The 20,650-nt window shown below is 43.5% G+C and overlaps 1 protein-coding gene across 3 annotated transcripts in view; it reads right to left on the bottom strand.

Moving 5' to 3' along the window:
- The window catches only part of HTR1F (5-hydroxytryptamine receptor 1F), a 118,493-nt gene that overhangs the window by 24,691 nt on the left and 73,152 nt on the right, over positions 1–20,650 (bottom strand). The gene's annotated exons all lie outside the window — the stretch shown is intronic.

The raw sequence follows: 20,650 nt of genomic DNA, 5'->3' as shown, positions 1-20,650 counted from the left end.
TTTTTCTGTGGTAAGAAAATTAATTTCCCAGAAATAAGAGTGTGGCTGAAAATAACTGTGCTTCAAAGGACCTTGTTCTCCGCCTTGTCAAGTAAACTTGGTGCTTAACTAGAAAGTCGATCCCTTTTCCATTTCAGATGGCTGAAGCTAAACTGTGACACATATCTGATTTCAGTGCTGTTGGCAAGAGGTATTGTTTGAAAGCGGTGGGACCAGAAAAGAGCTTTTTTGCCAAGGATGGCAGATGACCGAGCATCAGATGAGGCATCACCAGTGTTGTTCTGGGGCAGGTTATCCATGCCACATGCTTGCGTGTGGGCCACAAAGGGATCTGGCATTATCCTTACTGCACTTGGCACCTCAGCAAGCAAACTACACACATGGAGTTCAGGAAAGTGAGCTGGAGCGATCTGTGTAGGTGGTAGGCTGTCTTAGAGCACATTTAACACTGGCAACTTCTTCTCTTAGTTTGAGCTTTACCTCCGTGTTTTACACTGAGTAAGTCTGTCTTTCTTTGCAGAAGAAAGAAATGAGGCTGAGGAATTAAAAGTAACAGAAAGCATTTTTTCTTCTGTTGGAGAAAGCTATCCCAAGGCTTAAGCTCCTGATAGTGGAGAAAACTCCACAGTTGAGATTTATTCTAACACAGCGGTACCTTGCTTGAGTGTATGGACAAAATGAAACCTACCTGGGTCTGTCTTTGTACTAATGACACTAAATACAATGGACTTGGGGACTGGGAAAGTCAGCTATTTCCCAAAGTGGCAACTCTGTGTTCCCTCTGGGAAATTCCTGTTTAAAAGCTCAAGAGAAATGGCCCTAGCAGCCACCCACGTTAAAAATCCCAAAGGAGCACGGTTCATCTGGCGCCCTGTCTCCTTTTCTGCACTGGTCAAAAGGATTAAACCTAATCACTCGGGAAGTCGGTGGGAATGACAGCTGTCTTTTACACCCCTAGCATAGCTGGAGGTGGTATATGTCCTGTTGCTTCTTCATCCATGAACTGTGGCTTAAAATCCCCATAGGGAAGCTCAGAGAAGCTTTTCTCCCAGGAGGGCCTTTTGCTGTGTTCAGAATTAAAAAAAAAATACCGTGCTAGAGCATTAGAGAACAAGCTGGAAGTGAATTAAGACAAATCAAGTAGCTGCAAGTGCTATTCAGAGACTGTTTCGGATTGAAATAGGCACCTAAGAGCATGAAGTGTTCTGTCAAATTGCTGAACATAAGGGTGGAAAATCGAGGAAGTCCATTTTGGTACACATGTTCAGCCGCATTAGTTAGAGCAAAGTGATGACTTCCTTCTGTTGGGAAACATTGAGTCTGTACCCTCAAAACAAGAGCAGCTCCATAGAGGGAGAGCTAGCATGTTATTGTGTACGGGTTCCCCTTACGACTCGGTAAGATTTCTGTACTCATGTGTCACACTCCACGTTGGGAGTGTGGAGAGAAAATAATGCTTTAAAACACAAACGGTGGAATTTACTTGACTAAATGCAGCCATCTAATCCTGAATTGCCACCCTAGACAGAGAAGCAGGCATCTCTAGGGGACAGTTATGCTCATCCTGAAGTAGATGTTTCGGTTGAGTCAGATTAATTATGCCTGGAGGTGCTTATTTCTCCCCGCTGATTGTAAAAGGACCCTAGGAAGACTAATTCAGTTACAGAAATCTGCAATGTGAACCTCTAGAGCTAGAGGAAATGAATCCTGCCCAAGGTACCAGTAATAGAAAGTTGGCAGATAGATTTCTAAGCAGAACGTTTATCATGTCTATAGTGGTGGTCCAAGAAGGTTACAGAAGTGCTTAAAAGCTATGGGGATGTCGGGGCTGCAGTGGTTCATCAATGAAAACCACCACCAGACCAAGGGGATGAAAGAAGAATTTTTTCAGGATGATTGTACTAATGTTAATGTCGAGATCACTTCTCTTGAGGAGTTTATCCCATAGGGGTTCACCCGTAAAAGGGAACTCAGTGGAGAGGCAATAGGGAACTGAGGCTACATCTCCTTTCAGCCTGTCTGTGCAAGTCCTTGCTTATAAGGTAGGCACTTTCCTATAGTCCTTCTGACATTAAAATTTTCCTTTTCCTTCTCTCTTCTAATGGGAAAATAGTATATGGTGCCACCTGGATTTTATCTTATTTGTAATAATCTGTTTCTCCTTAATGAGAATATGGAAATCTCAGATGTGAGGTAATGGCCCAATTTATGGAACTAAAGAAACTTCAGTGAGTCTACAACAATGTAATTAAAATCTCAAAGAATTTATATGTTTTTTAAACATGCCACAGACTTTGAGATATGTTGAGGGCCTGTGTCTAACACAGCAAAGTCTGGCTATTTCACTGTATTAGACTATACAAGCATTTCTAATTTCAAGGACATGAAATTACAAGCTGCTAAATATATATGTATATTTTAACCAGTACGTGTCTCTATAAAGACAATGAATTGTGACTGCCTTCTCATCTTGTGCAAAAAACAATAAGCCTTAGAAGGCAGAAGCTTTAAAGATTGGTAGTTTAATTAGAAAGTGCCCTAAATGAAAAGTCTCAGCATTTTAATAAATTTCCTCTGGGATGAAAGAAGTTTCTCTCAAAGGAAATTGCAGCAGATGTGCAAGTATTTGGGAACACTAGGGAGACCTTGGCATTTGAAGGCAGGGAACTTTAACTGTGAAGCATTTGCTCCTCGTAATTTTGAAGTACGTGCCTATTAACAAACACTATGTACGTGTATAAAATTGAAGAAGTGCGTATAACACACATTAAAAAAAAAAGGAAGGAATAGGTATTTTTCCTAGTAGCAATGAGGGGGGCATAGGACGGTAGCAGGAGAAGTTGTTGCAGGGGTTAGTGAGGAAACAGCATAGCTTGAAAGGGACACCTGGAGCCAAAGATGGGTCCCCCCCTGCCAGGGCTGGGCAGCCTGCACAAAAATCACCCCTTGCTACCGCCCGCGTTGCTGGTGGGGCTCCTGAGAGTTTCTGGCATGCCACGTGCCCTCAGCAAAGTGAAAACTGGCAGGGGTGGAGGGGAGGGGTGAATCTCTCCTCCCAGCAGCTGCTCTCTGGTCCTCTTGGACACCATGGCTTGGTGTTCCCAGCTGATGTCTTCCAGCCTGGGCCGGGCGAGGTGCAGGAAGGGGGCACCCACTCCTGCACTGCTGCCAGCATCCCCTCCGCCCACACTTTCCCCAGGACAGCGATTCACATCAGGGAGGCCTGAGAAGGCAAGCTCAGAGCCCATCCTCACCATCTGGATCTTGGTTACCTTGCTCTTCTCACCCTGATGCTATTGGGAGTTACTGCTAATAACTCTCACACCCTTCCTCCGAAGTGATGCATGAATCACCTGGAGAAGCTCCTTTGGGCCGTTGTTTTGAAATGGCTGTTCTGAGTGATGCTGCTACAGGCTCCGTTATGAGAATCTGGTACGTAGTGTCTTTCACTCTCTTTACAACCTAACTGATCTAATGTGCAACAGGCTTCAAGGGATTTTGCTGCTTAATCTGTATTTATTTGAAGCCACATTTGTTCTTAGTGTTTTTTTAATTAAACAATCATAGAAAGTTACTTTTGGCAATGTATGCTGCTAGATTGGCTTCCTGGTAGTTTCAGATCAGTTAGACTAATTTTCTTAAATCTGTGTAAAATGTATTAAATCAATGTTTTATATAATTTTATTCCTCAGTTCAGCCAGAAATATAACTTTCTCTGCAGGAAATGTCCAATTGACTGGTCTAAAGTTTCTTGCCAGATCCAAGATTGTATTAACCATTTTACCAGCATAAGGGGGGATTGCTGAAGAAACATCTGCTTTGGGAAGGTTTATCAGATTTTCACCCCCTCATCATCAGGTTAGTGCTGTCTTGTGCATTCAGTTGCACAACCTCAAAGCACTGTCTGACAATTTACTGCAATCTTCGGCTGATTCCTTTGACCTAGAGATTGGGATTTAAAGGTTACAAGTACTAGGCTAGCAGGAAGCAATTGTTTTAGTAGAGCGTCAGATATATTTCCTGCATCGCAGCAGTTCTGATGATGCTAGTAAGCAAAAGACTTTTCTTCATTTCCAAATAATACAACGAATGCTTTTATCCAATTAAAGAGTCCCCAGACTGCTGCTCCATACATCTTCAAGCTCCTGCATTGCAATGATAGCATTGGATATGGGGAAGGGGGACTTGGGGAATTGCCCTGCAATTATTTTGTGTTTAGGAAGGACGACTGGCAGGGATTTCTAAGACTTGTGCACCCAGAAACATAGGAGGTTTCATATTCCACAGTATCTCTGCCCACCCCGCTGTACCCAAGCACTGTCCCCTGCTTGAGCCTTCTTCAAACAGGTTAATTCCTTTGCAGATGCTCTTAGAGTTGGCTGACCTCAGGAGGCAGCAATTAAATGGGTGATCTCAAACCACACTGGAGTTGTCATATTAATTTTCCTTGGCGTATGTGTGTGTGTGTGTATATATATATATATGAATATAACCTTGTCATATTAATTTTCTATGAATTCTGTGCTGATTTTAAGAGTTACAGGACAATGAAGGTCCTCTCCAGACCTTCTTTTCCTTGGAAGACAATCCAGGTGTTTAGAATCCCGTCTGGGATACTGCAGTGTAGATGAGCAAGGATTTCTGCAATAATCATGCCAAGTTCTACGGTAATGACATTAGTTCATCAATAGAATATCAATTCTCCATTATTGTCTCATTTGGAATCTTATAAAACTATTTATACAAGAAAGCTGATTAACATAATGATGTGGCATGAAGCAGTAACAGCACAACAATAAATATTTGTTTTAGGCATTTTTGTAACAATACATTTTTCTAATAAATATATAGCTGTTTTTAGAGCAGCAATTACATGAGTTATCACATTAATTTTTATGGAAAGTATTAAAGTATGGGCAATTTCATTAATCTAATGAATAGAAGGTTGCATACAGGTAATGCTAAATGATGGGGAAAGGGAGATTATTAGGAAGACTTTGTATATATATATATACAGTAAGTGATCCTTAAGGACAAATCAGGAGAGAAATTTGCTAAGCAAGCATCCTTTACTGGATTGATGAGTGTTTTGTTTTTGTTTTTGTTTTTTTTTTTAATTTGTTGGACTACTGGTTTAGGCAATCCATTAGGTATCTAATGGAAATGTTTAAAATAACTATTTATAAATTACAGTTCCATTAATAAGCCAAGTAAACCAAGTACAAGTGCAGTATGTAAAGCTGATAATGAAGTCCATGTAGCACACAGCAAACTGACTGGGCATATTTTCTGTTTCTAGACTACATTGGCTGAAGATAGAGAGTTCAATCCTGACTGCACAGAGCTGTAGTAGCAGGACAAGATATAAATGGGCTTGCTTGTAATATAGAAGTGCTAATTCCCTGTCTCAAAAGCAATTGGCGTGCTTAGAGCTAGGAAGAAATTTTACCTATGAAGTGCTATCAGATTGTCCTAAATGCAGTTTTATTCTGGACTCCTCCCACTGTTATCATAGGGTGCTTGGGGCAGGGAAGCAAGTGTGGAAAAGCAAACTCCTTTCCAATGCATGCTTAATTTTAAAGCAGGTCAGGGCAGTATTTCTAAATCTGAACACACCGACACTATTCAGAACACTAACAAAAGAAAAGTGAAATAAGGCAGAACGTGCTCATTCTTTGAAAGATTTGCAAAAGTTCCTTAACAGAATAAATTATATATTTTGTGTTTTGAACAAAGCATAAAGGAATGTGGGGGTGATGACTGACAAGTTTCAGTCTTGGGAATGGTAGAAGTTTGAACATGTTTCAAAAAAGACCTTGAAAGTCGGAACGGTTAAATCATGCTGTTTGCCTGTCTTTTCCATGATATCCAGTTTGAGGTGCAGAATGAGGACATGTAGCTGTTTATAGTCCTTTTCAAAGGGGAATGAAGTGTTTTCACATAATGCTTTCAATATTTTTATCTCTCTGGGGATATAAAAGTGTCCTTTTTGGGAAGAAAAGGAAAGAGAAAAAAGGAGGGGAAACCTGAAAATCTTTTTTTTTTTTTTTCCCTGACTGTAGAAACTGCTTTATTACTTAAAAATAACCATTGCATTTCTTTCTCAGAAACCCTAAAACTTGAGGAGCTTGGTGTGCAAATGTGGAAGGCTGCAGCCTGAAGGCCAGTTTCTCTGTCAAAGCTACTGTTGTGCATTTTGTGCCCAAACGTAAGTTCCTCAGTCCTTCGTGCTTGTCAGGCTCCAGTTCTCATACAGCAATTTATTCTATGTTATATGAGGTGTGCTAAAGAGAAGTGTTTAGAAGAGCAGAGCACACATGAACAATGCCTTTCTGTAGCCCTTTGGGGTAAAGGCATGAATCAGAAATGGGCAAGCTGCTTATGGCATCGCAGAGCTGGCTCAGATCTCCTCTGAAGTGTGGGACAAAGGGTGACTAATGCTGCCTCGAGGGTGAAGGGGAGGTGTAGGTGGGAGGGTATGAGCTGGACTGGAAAGTCAGAGGGCTGCTGGGCTGCTCCTGTCAGGGCAGGGGCGATGGCAGCAGCTGTGCTTCCTCCCTCCATGGGCTTCCTCCCTCCATGTGGTTGGTGGTAGCAGCCAGCCCAGGGCAGTGGTGGCTGTGTGTGTTTGAAAGGCTTCTGGCAGAGATAAACTGGACATCCTTGGCAGCCTGATGTCCTAGGAAATTGGGAATACTTAAAGTTATAGCTGGCTGTGCCTTGCTGTAGGAGAAGCAGGAATAATAATGCAGATCTCTTGGCAGCATCAGTTCAGAGCTTTAATGACCAAATGGCCAAGCAGCCAACAACTTCTAAAGGAGCTTAACTGAAAAGTGTCATCCTCCTGTCTTGGCCATAAAGAGTTGGGGCAATGGAAAGATGAGATACTACTGAGGAAATGGGGAACACAGAAGGTCATGAGTGCTTCTTGTTCATCCATTTTTTGAAATGTGATGAGACAGTTGCCATAGAAATTCTATTCTCTGCTTGATAAAATGTGCACCAGTTCCAGGAAACCATTGATGGTTGTCACAAATAGCTTTCCATAAATTTAAATATCTCAGAGTAATGTAAGAGGAAGATCTTTTGCAAGATCTGCTTTTACTAGAAGGGCAATATGCCCGAGTTGGGCATCAGCTGTTATATGTAGTCTTCAAAGTGAATGTAGCTGCGGTTTGTTCTAGTTGTAAACAAAGGACAGCATATGTTTTTCAGAAAAAATATTAACTTGCATCTTTTCTGATCTATCAAAACTCTCTTGTAAATAATCTTGATTTACACTACCAGACTGTAAAGTTACAGGAATTAATTTGGTTCAGAAGACAATTTTGGTTGTTTGAAATGATGTACTCTGTAAGAATAAGGTGCTTAGTAAGAAACAGTTTTTGGCTGTAAATAGTCTGGGGTATTCAAACCTTCCTAAATACAGCTAGTAAGTGTATTCTGAAAGGTCAGTTAGCAAGAAAGATACTTCTGCATTCTTTTTGTGGCTAATATTTATCCTAGTTGTGTGCTCCGGTATGGCAGGAGGTAACAGCAGCTGGATGGAGAGCACTGAGCATGTAGAATGGTATGAGCTTCTGGTCTGCTTTTCTGGTTAGCACCTTGCTCTGCTCAGCCCAGCTGAAAGCAAACCCCTTTGGGCAGAAACTAATTCGTTAGAGTGAAAGTTGAGCTACAACAGGGAAGAAAGAATGACCTGTACCAAACAGCCTATTGAAATAACACTTAAGAAAATGAAGGCTCTGAAAGTATTTTGCAGATGAAAGAGTCAATTCGTGGCTGCGTTTAGTAGCTCACACTATCTACAAAATCTTGCCAGTCAAGCATTATGCTTATCATAACTTTTTTTTTATCCTGAGATTAAAAAGATATGACAATTAAATCTAGTTATCTATCTGTCTTTATAGAAGACTAGACCCTACTGCAAATGAAGATAGGACCAACTGATTTTCTCTTAGAGCTTTCTCGACTGGAACAGCATCCTTAAACAGTCCTATATTCTTTAAGAACCGAGGCTGACTTAAAAAAAGTGAAAAGACTTGCTGCTTTCCTTTTCTGATAGTTAAATTTGGATTTACATAAAGACATGCCAGTAGTAATTCGCTACAAAATATACCTGGCCAGGTGAATGTGCTATGTAACATACAGATGGAATGCTTACTCAAAAACCACAGTCAGAGGAGTGTTAGTTTGTCTCCTGTGCTGCCCTTCTAGTCTAAAAGGGCCTCTTAGGCCAATCATGCCTTAAAAGTTGAGGGTAGGGCAGCTGCAGGCTAGTATATTAATTAATGGGAAGGCGAAGTCTATGTGAGATTCTAGGTCAGAGATTTAGAGTTCCCGTTTCTTTTCCATGGAGCCTGCCAGCTGCTATAAATTGCCAAAACATCCACTGCTACTCTGATGGGGAAGAATGAGCCTAACAGCAAGGCAGCACCCTCAGGGCACAGAGAGCTGGCACTTGACTTGCTCCAGGGCCTCTCTGGATCCAGCTGGGAACACCACAGCCTTTTTCTCCGCCTCAGTCCCTCCCAGATGTCCTGCCTGGCACAGTATCCATTCAGTCCTGCTCTGCTTGTTATTAATTCTTACTGTGAGGCAAGTGTGCAAGGAAAGTCTGCTTGAGTCCTATGGGAGCAAGAAGAGTTAATGGTTCCCCTGTGCTGGGATCTACTGAGCAGAAGTGAGCATCACCCCTCGGGCAGCAGATGCTGTATTGGGAACCTGGGGGACATGGGGGTCCCAAACTGGCTGCCATCATGTGTGGGATTCAAGGGGATTAGAGGTGCAGATCTGTGGTTGAGGGCTGTGGAGGGATGCCATCGCTGAGAACTTGCTGACTGACATCTAGTTCATTAGAGGACAAACTTAATTTTGTACTATTGATTGCCAGAAGCCTAAAGCCACACTGAGGTTTAGTACTCTGTTTCTTGCAGTTAGTGCAAACAAGTGTGGTCTGGTAAGAATATAAGGTACTTGTTCAATTGTAAGACTTACAGACAGCTTTATTCCTAGGAATAGTGCATTTATTCATCATTGTGTAAGAAATTGCAAACTTGTTTTCTCAACATTAATAGTGATCCTGTTCTTACCTTTTCAACCTCTGATTCGTCAATATCGTTAACACTGACAGAAGTCAATTTCTTGAAATGGACAGATTGTCTATCCTGAAATGGCCTTCTGTGAGGCTCTCAAATTTGAGGGCTCTTAGTGCTCCAAGTTAATTTACATGATGCTGCTAGCATCTTGAAAATATTCCTATCACTTTGTAAACAGTGTGCTTTGACAAATGGCAGTCTATTGTCAATGGTCTTGTACCTGCTTTCTACTTCTGTGCTTTCATAACCAGACACACGACAAATGTTACCCATGCTGTGTGCGACAGACATCCTTCTTCTCTCTAAGAACATACGTTCTGTTCCATCTTGTTGAAATGGGTAAAAACGCTACCACTTGGTGTGTGAATCTGGCAGCAATACTGTCTGTCCATAGACAAAGTAAATGTGTATTAATAAATGATGACTAACAGACTTTCCACTTCTACAGTTTTCTATTATGTTACCTTAAAGCCCTTTACAGTCTGTGTCAGAGTTGCATATTCTACCTTTTTCTTTCATAAAAGAAGAGAAATATAGAAAGACTAAATGCCTTGTCCTGCCTCCCAGGGGAGATGATGGGAAGGAGCACAGAACAAACCTCTAGGTGGTCTTTGCCCCAGCCTGCACTTTGCTTGTCCCCTTCCCCTCCGTTCCCAGCGGTACTCCAGAACCTGCCTGTTGGGTGTGTTTTTCCAGCAGAGAGGTTTGCACCAGCAGGAGTGCCAAACACAAAATCCACCTTCAAAAAGAGATGAAGAGAGCAGAGGAGTGCTTTCTAGTGGGTAGGCTGACATGCTTAATGACTTGAATTGGGGGAACGGTCTTTTCATCTTGTCTGTTTTCCCATTTGGCCTTTCCTTTTTGGTTGGCAGCACTAGCTATGCTTGCTCCCAGTTAGAAGGGAAGGTTTTCAGTGGATTTGTGTGTGCACACCTGCAGGGTTGAGAAAGGAACAAGGCAACCTGCCTGGAAAGTGTGCTGTCCCAGGGTGAAGCTGCCCTATTTGTGTCGCTCCCTTTAGGAACCATTACAAAGAACAAGAGTCTTGCTAAAACAGGAGAGGTGCTGGAAGTATCTTCCTTCTTTCTGCAGTCTGCAGCCTGTGCCATGAGGTACAGCTCCATACGGATCCCTTCCTTCCCATACTCTCCTAAATATTGAAACTTGAACCTACTTGGAAGGATTTTCCCTGTTATGTGCTTGAACCTTTTCCTCTCATGGTGATTTCTCCTCTCCCCAGTGAGGCTCTAGATTTATTGTCTCTTTAAACACACATTTGTGTTTAACTTTTGATACACTCAGACTACCATGATCTCCTACATTAAATGGCAACTTAATCTATTCAGCCCTGTGAAGCACACAGCTGTCTTTTCTTAAAGAAAAGAAACTCTTTCAGCTTTTAAAACCTTTGGTATTGAAGGATAGAGAACAGTAGAAAACTGCCCAGTCTGTGTGTTCTAAATCTGGGAGATACATGTTTTTTTAAAGGAATAAATCAATTACCTCAATTTCTCTGCCTCTAAGTCACTGGTGTTGGAAATATCCTAAACAACTCTTATAGAATGTTGCAAGATTTCTTATTCCCAGCACATTAAATATTATTTTGTTCTCTGACCATGTACGCCTCTGGTAAGAAATTTCTCTGCCAGGAATACCATGGAGTGTGCAGAGTGCAGGGCACAGTCCCTGAAGTGGATGTGTCTAGCTCTATTTAGAAAGACTGATACCGCTCTTGGAGTAGGTGGTGTCTCTTAAAAACATCAGCTGAGAAGCAGATGGAGTGTCACCATGATCACGTCTTGGTGACAGGTTTGAAAGGCTCTGTTACCAGCCTGGTTACAGCAAGAGCATCACCATTCTGAATTAAGTTGCTTGAGCCAAAACGGAAGGCATCAAAAAAATATTAGTTCTAGCTTTGGAATACCTGATGAATGACGGGGTTTGGTATTTATTTAAAAAAAACCCCACAACACCAAACCCAAACAACCGAACCAAACACCTTCCCTTCCCTCTCAGCCAGTCTCCTGGCTGCTTTTTATTTTGCTGTAGCTCAAGATCCAATACCATGTATGCTGTGGTGAAAAATATCACTGATATCACATGAAGATGAAAGTTAATTACTGTTTTCAGTGCTGCTTGGAGCATTTAATTTCATGTTCGATACAAATGAAACAAACTGCTTTCAGAAAATAGCTTACCAGTTTCTTCCCTTTGTGGTTCCACGGAGGAAATCTCCATCTTTTTTTCTGGATTACCTACTCACTTGAAAGAACACTTTTGCCCTGGCTGAAAGTCCCCACGAGGAGTGCCCCTGACTTAAGGGAATACTGAGTGGGAGACTATCAGGAATGAACTGGAGATTCTTTACTTCTAAATATCAGAAGGTAATAAAATTGCTTGATAGGAATCTATTTGTTAATCTGTTAATCCACAGAGAAGATGTTTTTCATGATATTCATGATACTTGTGATAATGAGTACTTGTACGTTATAATTAGAGGCACAGGTTTAACAACTTACTACATGGATTTACTATCTGCCTTGCAAAGGACAAGCCCCAAAGGGGCTACATTTCAATGTGTTTGAAAAGAAGAAAGGACAGGTAGATGTGCAACTGTTCTGCACAGTTTCAGGTACAGCTCCCTGAATAATTAGCCATGTGGCCGCCCCTGCATTGACCATCTCCTTATGCTGAGTGAGTAGTGATAGCGGGTGTCTAAAGAGGAAGTATAGGGTGCAGCGTCTACCTCCAGAGTATTGCTTCAGCCTCAAAATACTCTTTTAAAACAGGGACTTTTGACTTCATATGGCAGTTATTGCAAAATTGCAGAGAGTAACAGCAAAGTTGTGACAAAGCCTGAAATGTAACAAAATTAAAGTGACAGGCAGGCATACAACTTACAAAATTGTCTCCCTTCTCCTTTGGTGTCACAACAACTCTTTCTTTAGTTCTGGTAGAAAAGAGATCATGAGAGACTGGCAGATAGGAGGCTTCCAGCTTGCAAAATGTTTCTAGCACCAGGTACAGCCTCATCTACCTGCTGTAAGATCTGGAGCCCTGATTATCTACGGCTAATCATTATTTCACAGGTAGAGAAGGCATGAGGAGGGAAAGAGACAGCTGACCTGAGCTTTGTCATGAGCAGGGTGAGGTGAAGGCTGAATTCTGCTTTGGTTTATGACTAGAATGAAACTGAACTTTTTGTAATTTTATGGCTGTTAGTTTGGGTTCTTGGGAGACAGCTGGCCTGACAGAGCAGCGGTTTATCTATCCTGCATTGGCCTCCTGCTGCCTGTGCTTTGCTAACCTTATTGCTAGGCTTCTTCTATCGTACAAAGGTCCAGATTTCTGCCAAATTAGCATCACACAACACCAATCTGCTGCTTGGGGGTACTGTGCGGTCAGTAAGTCAGTAGCTAGATTATAGAACTTCTGTTGAGACTTAGGTCTTTGCAATACCCTTGGTAGCTCATGACTGATGAGTGTTAAATACAGCCATGAAATCTCATAAAGGCCAGTTGGACCTTTCAGAAATAATACCAGTAGTTGTGATTACAGATTAAAGGCAGGATCTAGGCCTCATTTCTGGTTATAATGCATCACTGTTCATCATAAGGGACAAAATTTTAGAGCTGAAGGCATCCTGTTGTGGGGGACTTTCCCTCTGTGTTGAAGCGGGTTGGTGATAGCCAGCATTTTATTATCTGTATTGGCACATATTTCATAAGTCAGACAAATTATTTGCATATAGTACAATAATGCCCACCACCTGACATTTACAGGGGAGACTCTCAGAGGGAAGAAGAGAGAATTCTCCTAGTTTTCACCACCAGTTGTTTATGGTGATATCTTTAGCTACAAGCTTGTCTTGTTAATTGATTGAATTATTTAAGGTATTGATTTATTTGCTAATGGCAAAATGAGTATTTTTATCTCTGGCAGCCTTCAGACTTGGAAGAATAGTCAAGTTCAGTGCATTAACTAAGAATGTATTTCCTGTGTACTGGGTAAAAACAAATGGAGAAATCTGGTTTCTTTCCTTTTTCAAGTGCTCACTTCATGATCACCAGAAACTTCTCTTAGCAGCTCTTTTGGTTTTTTTTCAGTACAGTAGTTTCTCCATAAATCTTAAAGATCAAGATTTTACTACAGATGTAGTAAATGAGCCACATGAAATCACTTAGAAAGGTATATGTTGCTTTATATGTTAACATGTGTAAGCCAGAAAGCCAATATATAGATTTTTGTGGACATTCATTCAGGGTTTATAATACTTGTCTGCATTTATAGTGTGAGAAATGTTGACATTGGCTCAGCAGTAAGCCCTCTGGGGTTTGCATGCTGCTGCTTCCCATGCAGTGCAATGCCTCCGGCTGTGCAGCCCCCCTGCTTCCCTCCCCTGTCCTGCCCCAGTAACAACGTGTGAGTTGTCGAGTTGTCTTTCTCACCTCAGAGCCCTTTCCTCTCCAAAGTCTGCACAGCCACATAATTCTCGATAGCATCCTAGTCACTTGTAGTTTGTACTTCCACAAGAAAAAATGCTGCCAAGTATTTTTTTTTTTTTTTTTTTTTTACTGGGGAATAATCTTGTTGTTTCTTACCCTTTGAGTTGCTGACAATCAACTACCATTTATAAACCAAGCTCTTGGGTGATGATGTCAATCTCATAAGTCACGGCTCAGTTTCTGCCCTAACTTACTGAGTCTACTGAAATAAATTCAAGCATGTATGTCTACCCATTTCTAATTTGGCCAGTAAAATTACCCCATCTTATTGCCCATACTAGAACATCAAGCAAGCAACTTCCTTTCCCCTGTACAATCACACAGATCAGAAACGCAGTGCAGGAGTTACTCTGCTTTGGTCTCCTGAGAGATGATTCAGAAATGCCATCTGCCCTGCAGTGCTTAGAAACAGGAACACTACTACTGAAATCCCCCCCAGGAGAATGTACTCTGAAATTCCAAGGGGCTCTGAATTTCAGAAATCAAGACTGATCCTTCAGAAGATACTAAAACTGAGCTTCAGCAGTGTTTGTATGGAATGGCTTTTATAACTAATTTCTGAGGCTATTGCAGTTTTTCTGGCAAAATATTCATACCACATTGCTCCCAAGAGAGGTGTAAAAGCAAGGAGAGGTGTATGTATTATTTCATCTGTGGCTTGCACCACGCTTCAGTTAATCTCTAGATATGACATGGATAGTTAGTGTTGTGTTAATCACAAAGATGTTCTGTTCAGATAAGTCTTGACAATTTGAGATGTTTACCCAATGTATATTGTGTAAGTCTCTTGAACTTGTGAAACTTTCCAAAATAACAAGCTCTCTGTGGGATATCAAGTATAGTAATTCCTGCTTCAGGCTTAGTCAAATATCTTGAAATACCTTCTCTTACTATTCTGCAATATTCCAACTTCTAATGTTATTTGAGAAATGCAAAACACAAATGCCAGAGAGGACTGTGCTAAATAAGTCTTTGAATGTGTGTTAAAAGAAATCTCTAACAAAAACCCATATTTTTTTTTTAATTCTGGGCACATGTTCAGATGGCTTTACCACTACTATTCAGTATGCAGTTTCCCCCCCCATAGCAGACCTGCAGTGTCAGTTAAAATCCTATCTCTTTAAATAAGGTACTCTGCTATTGAAAACGATTTAAAAGAAATACTGCCAAAGACTTGTTTGAGGATTATGGTTACAAATCATATCATATGACATCTAGACCTATTCTGTTAACCATCCCCTATGCTAAGTTTGTTCCCCAGCCTGCAATAACCAACTTGAAATTTACTGCTTTATTTTACTTTCACCATTAACTTGCTTAATGTCTGCAGGTTGTTAATGTAGTTGATGAGTATCTTTATTCTGTGCCACATTAAGCTTTCTTTTTCCTGTTGCAAAGTGTGAGGCTGGTCCTACAGGTGCTTACTTTGAAACTTTGTGTTAGTAATGGCTCAGGTGAAATAGGAAAGAGAGCGGTGAGCTTTTATTTCTAACTTATACAACCCATAGAAAGGCCAGAGATCTGCAGCTTTATATTCTCCCACGGATTCAGAAAGAGTGGTTCATTCACAAGCTTTACTCCACATTGTGGAGATGCTCATCTCCCTAAATCCATTAACAGTGGGGCTCCTCCGGAGAGTCACAGAATCACGGAGGTCTTGGTTGGATGGGACAGCTGGAATTCACCTCATCTGGTCTCCTCTCTGTAGCTGGAGGCTTGCTAACATTAGAGACCAAGTTAGCCATGCCTTTGTTCAGAGGAATTTTGGAAATCCCCAGTAACAGAGACACTGCGAGTTCTCTGGGCAACAGCACTGCACTGTCTTCCCAGTGAGAAAGTCTTTCTCTAGTCTCCAGCCTGAACCTTTCTAGGTGGTTCTAGACACCAATTGCGAATGTCATCCTTTGCCTGCCACTCACAAAAACAGTTTGGCTCCTTTGAGTAGTTGTACTACATCATTCCTTCTTTAGTTTACTGGATCACCCCTTCTTGGAAGACTAAATGACCCCTGCTCCTCAACCTTTTATCATGGGTGATGTGCCCTGGGCTGTCTCCAGGTTCTCCACATCCATCTTGAACTCATCCCTCATCCCAAAGTGCATGGAGTACTGTAAGTGTGGCCTTATCAGTGCTGACTAGCGGGGTATAATAACCTTTCAGTCTGCTGGGCATGCTTCTCTTAATGTGGTCATTTCATAGAATAATAGAATCATTTATGTTGGAAAAGACCTCTGAGATCATCAGGTCCAACCATTAACCCAGGACTGCCAGGTCCATCACTAAACCATGTCCCTAAGCACAGCATCTACATGTTTTTTAAACACCTCCAGGGATGGCGATTCCACTACCTCCCTGGGCAGCCTCTTCTAATGCTTGACCACCCTTTCCATGAAGAAATTTCCCCAACATCCAGCTTGACCTCCCCTGGCATAACCTGAGGCTGTTTCCTCTTGTCCTGTCCCTTGTTACCTGGGAGAAGAGACCGACCCCCCCCTGCCTACAGCCGCTGTCAGGCAGCTGCAGAGAGCGATAAGGTCCCCCCTGAGCCTGCTCCTCTCCAGGCTGAGCACCCCCAGCTCCCTCAGCCGCTCCTCATCAGCCTTGTGCTCCAGACCCCTCCCCAGCTCCGTTGCCCGTCTCTGGACACGCTCCAGCGCCTCAACGTGCCTCCTGCAGTGAGGGGCCCAAAGCTGAACACAGGATCCCAGGTGCGGCCTCACCAGTGCCCAGCACAGGGGGACGGTCCCTGCCCTGGTCCTGCTGGCCACACTGTTTCTGATACCAGCCAGGATGCTGTCGGCCGCCTGGGCCACCTGGGCACATGCTGGCTCCTGCCCAGCCGGCCGCCAGCCAGCACCCCCAGGCCCTTTCCCACCAGGCAGCTTCCCAGCCGCTCTGCCCCAGCCTGCAGCGCTGGTGGGGTGGTTGTGACCCAAGTGCGGGACCCGGCACTGAGCCTTGTTCAACCTCATCCAATTGGCCTTGGCCCATCGGTCCAGCCTGTCCAGATCCCTCTGCAAAGCCTCAACACCCCTGCCCAGCCTGGTGTTATCTGCAGACTTACTGAGGGTGCACTTGATTCCCTTGTCCAGATTGTCAATAAAGATATTAAGCAAAACTGGCCCCAGCGCTGAGCCCTGGGGACACCACTTGTGACTGGCCACCAGCTGGATGTAACTCCATTCTCCACCACTCTTTGGGCTTGGCTGTCCAGCCAGCTTTTAACCCAGCATAAAGTACACCCATCCAAGCCACGAGCAACCAGTTTCTCCAGGAAAATGCTTTGGGAGATAGTGGCAAAGGCTTTACTAAGGTTCAGGTAGACAACATCCACAGCTTTTTCCTCATCCACTATAGGTGAGTCACCTTGTCATAGAAGGAGATCATGTTCATGAAGCAGGACCTGCCTTTCACAAACCCATGCTGTCTGGGCCTGATCCCCTGGTCGTCCTGCATGTGCTGCATGATGGCACTCAGGATCATCTGCTCCATAACCTTCCCTGGCACCGAGGTCAGGCTGACAGGCCTGTAGTTCCCCAGATTCTCCTTCCTGCCCTTCTTGTAGATGGGCATCACACTGGCTAACCTCCGGTCTGTTGGGAGCTCTCCAGTTTGCCAGGACTGCTGATAGAACTATGGACAGTGGCTTGTCAAGCTCCTCTGCTGGCTCTCTCAGTACCCTTGGGTGGATCCCATCTGGCCCCATAGACCTGTGTGTGTCTAAGTGGAGCAACAGGTCCCTAACTGTTTCCTCCTGGACTGTAGGGCCTTCATTCTTCTCCTCCTCATCCCTGTCTTTCAGCTCATGGGGCTGAACATCCAGAGGGAAGCTGGTCTTGCTAGTAAAGACCAAGGCAAAGAAAGCATTGAGCACCTCAGCCTTTTCTTCACCCTTTGTGGCAATGTTCCCTCCCACATCCAATAAAGGATGCAAGATTATCCTCGTCCCTCCTTTTGTTTCTAATGTATTTATAAAAACTTTTTTTTAAAAAAATCTTTTATGGCAGTAGCCAGCCTGAGTCCTAGCTGGGCTTTCACCTCTCTAATCTTCACACTACATAATCTTGTGACATCCTTACAGTCCTCCTGAGTTGCCTGCCCCCTATTCCAAAGGTGGAAAAGTCTCCTTTTTTCCCCTGACTTCCAGCCAAAGCTCTCTGTTTAGCCAGGCTGGTCTTCTCGTGCACTGGCTTGTCTTTTGGCACATGGGTACGGCCTGCTCCTGCACCTTTAAGACTTCCTTCTTGACCTTCCTGGACCCCTTGGCTCTTCAGAACCAGCTCCTAAGGGACTCTGTTGAGCAGGCTCTTAAACAGGCCAAAGTCAGCTCTCTGGATGTCCAAGGTAGCGGTTCTGCTGACCCCACTCCTTACTTCTCCAATAATTGAAAACTCTATCATCTTGTGATTGCTATTCCCATGACATCCTCTGACCACCACAGCACCCACCAGTCCTTCCCAGTTTGTAAACAGCAGGTCCAGCAAATCCATCTCCCTGGGCTGGATCACTGACCAGCTGTGTCAGGAAGCTATCTTCCACACACTCCAGAACCTCGTAGACTGTTTCCTCCCTGCTCTGTTGTATTTCCAGCAGACATCTGGTATGTTGAAGTCCCCAATAAAAACAAGAGCTAGTGATCTTGAGACTTCTCCCAGCTGCTTGTAGCATGTTTCATCTGCCTCTTCATCCTGGTTGGGTGATCTAGAACAGACTCCCACCAGGATATCCACCTTGTTGATGCTCCCCTTGGTTCTTACCCATACACACTCCAGCCTACTGTTACTGTCATTCAGCTCTAGGCAGCCAAAACTCCCTGGCATACAGAGCTACCCCGCCGGCTCTCCTTCCTTGCCTATCCCTTCTGGAGAGTTTGTAGCCATCCACCGCAGCACTCCAGTCACCTGAGTTATCTCACCATGTTTCCGTGATGGAGACTATGTCATAGTTTTCATGCTGCACGATGGCTTCCAGCTCCTCCTTTCTGTTGCCCATGCTTCAGGCATTGGTGTAGACGCATTTCAGCTGCATCAGTGATGTCGCCTCCAACACTGGCATGCTGCCCCCAGGCTTATCTCTAAGGAGCTTGGTTTTATTTCCTTCCCTCTTTAAAGCTCTCTTGATGAGCTCTGCTAACCCCTGACCCAAAATCCTTTTTACCCTTGGAGACAGCCGAACCCCAGCTGTTGCCACTAGGCCTGGTGCCGTGTAAACTGACCCATGATCAAAAACCCCAAAATTCAGCCACTGACACCAGACCCAGAGCCAGGTAGTGATCTGTGTGACCTTCTGATTATATGCCCCGTTGCTCCCTGCCACCAGCAGGATAGAAGAAAACACTGCCTGAGCTCAGGATCACCTTTAACCTGTTGCCCCAAGGCACTGAGGTCTCTTTTGATTGCCCTCAGTCTTCTTGTCATTTGGACTTCACCGTTGCCCACTTGGAAGAGCAGTAACGGGCAGTAATCAGAGGGTTGTATGAGACAAGAGAGTTTTCTGGTAACATCCCTCACCCAGGCCCCAGGGAGGCAGCAGGCTTCCGTGTGGGTTGGGTCCGGTCGGCATACTGGGTCCCTGTTCATCTCAAGGTGAAGTCACCGATGACAACCACCTTTCTTTTTTTCCTAGCAGAGCTGGTCACGATGTGATGGGGTGATGGACTCTCCCTAGGCAACTCCTCCAACCTCAACGGGCTTTCATCCACATTGTTATTTTCCTGGCCCTCAGGTTCCAGAGCCCACATGCCTATTGTATGAGGGTACCTGTGGAGGTGAAGAGGTTGGGGGTGATTTGCCTGCTCTCCCAAGCAGGGACCTCTTTCCACTCCTCCCTGTCACTTAGGACCCCTCCATCTGCCTCGTTTGTGACAAGAGTGCTGTGCTGGTTCATATTCACCTAGCACCTACTGTAACCTTGGGACCTTTTTCAGCAAGGCTGCTGATCAGGCCACTTGGTTTCCAGCCTTTGCAGATGCAAGAGGTTATTCTTCCCTGCGTGCACCATGCTGCACTTTGATGTGTTGAACTTCATGATGTTTGTTTGCCCAGTCCTCAAATTTATGGCCAAGTCCCTTTGGACTGAAGCTTTGCCTTTGGTCATGTCAGACGTTTCTAATCTAGTACCCTAGAAGAATCCAGAAAAATTACAGCCAAGTTTCTGCTCTGATTTCTTCTCTTGGGGAACATTTCTCTCTCCATTAACTATAGAGGGAACAACAGAAGACTTACAAGGTTGGCTTTTGGGGGTCTTCCCTGCAAAGAGACTTTAGCTGTCAGAAGTTAGAGCAGTGGGAGATACAGAGAGACTACAATTGCCTTCTCTTTTACCCTGCTGTGCAGCGCCCATCTGAATGGAACCTGAGCTTTTTTGTTCACTGATGTTTTTCTGCTTTGTGTCTATTTCTGTCTTCCAGATACTGTGTTTCATCTTTAACAGTTATGGCACCCATTAAGCAGAGAGCAGTCTTATGACTGAACGAGCTTCGCTGGCCGTTAGCCTCTTTATGCAACCTGAAGTTAATGTTCAGACTGTTGATACATTAATAGTTGTTCGGTATAAAATGTTGGCTTGTCTTCATACCTTTTTTCCTCTACTAAGGTTCCATTATTTGTAAGCACAGTAACTTCTGGCCAGTTAACCTGTGTTGTGTTTTCCTTGTTAACCTTCCTGCTAACATCCTATTAACTACAGATACTCCCATTTTTTCTCAGATTTTTGTCAGACCTCCCACTTTAATATTTTAGACAATAAAATCCCAATGGACATGTTTCTGTGCATATTCTTTCCTTTTTCGTAGCTTCTCTCAAGAGATATCTGCCTTCTGCTACTGACCATGCAGATATTACTTGGGTGTATTTAGCTTCTGCAGTGGTTTTCAACTTCCCACCCTGCCTCCCACCCCCACCCCCCAGCCAATTTGAAAGATTCTTAGTGGTCTACAGTGGAAATGCAGGTTCCCATGTGATAACTGATGTCCTGCGCTAGTAATGTGGTGGGTTTGGTTTTTACTTCTCTAATTGTTTTGGTGGTACCTCTTAGAAGTCATACAAA

Source organism: Falco cherrug, chromosome 2, assembly GCF_023634085.1.
Source record: "Falco cherrug isolate bFalChe1 chromosome 2, bFalChe1.pri, whole genome shotgun sequence".
Lineage (NCBI taxonomy): Eukaryota > Metazoa > Chordata > Aves > Falconiformes > Falconidae > Falco > Falco cherrug.
The sequence above is the reverse complement of the archived record's forward strand: the minus strand, read 5'-3'. Positions and strand labels throughout refer to the sequence as shown.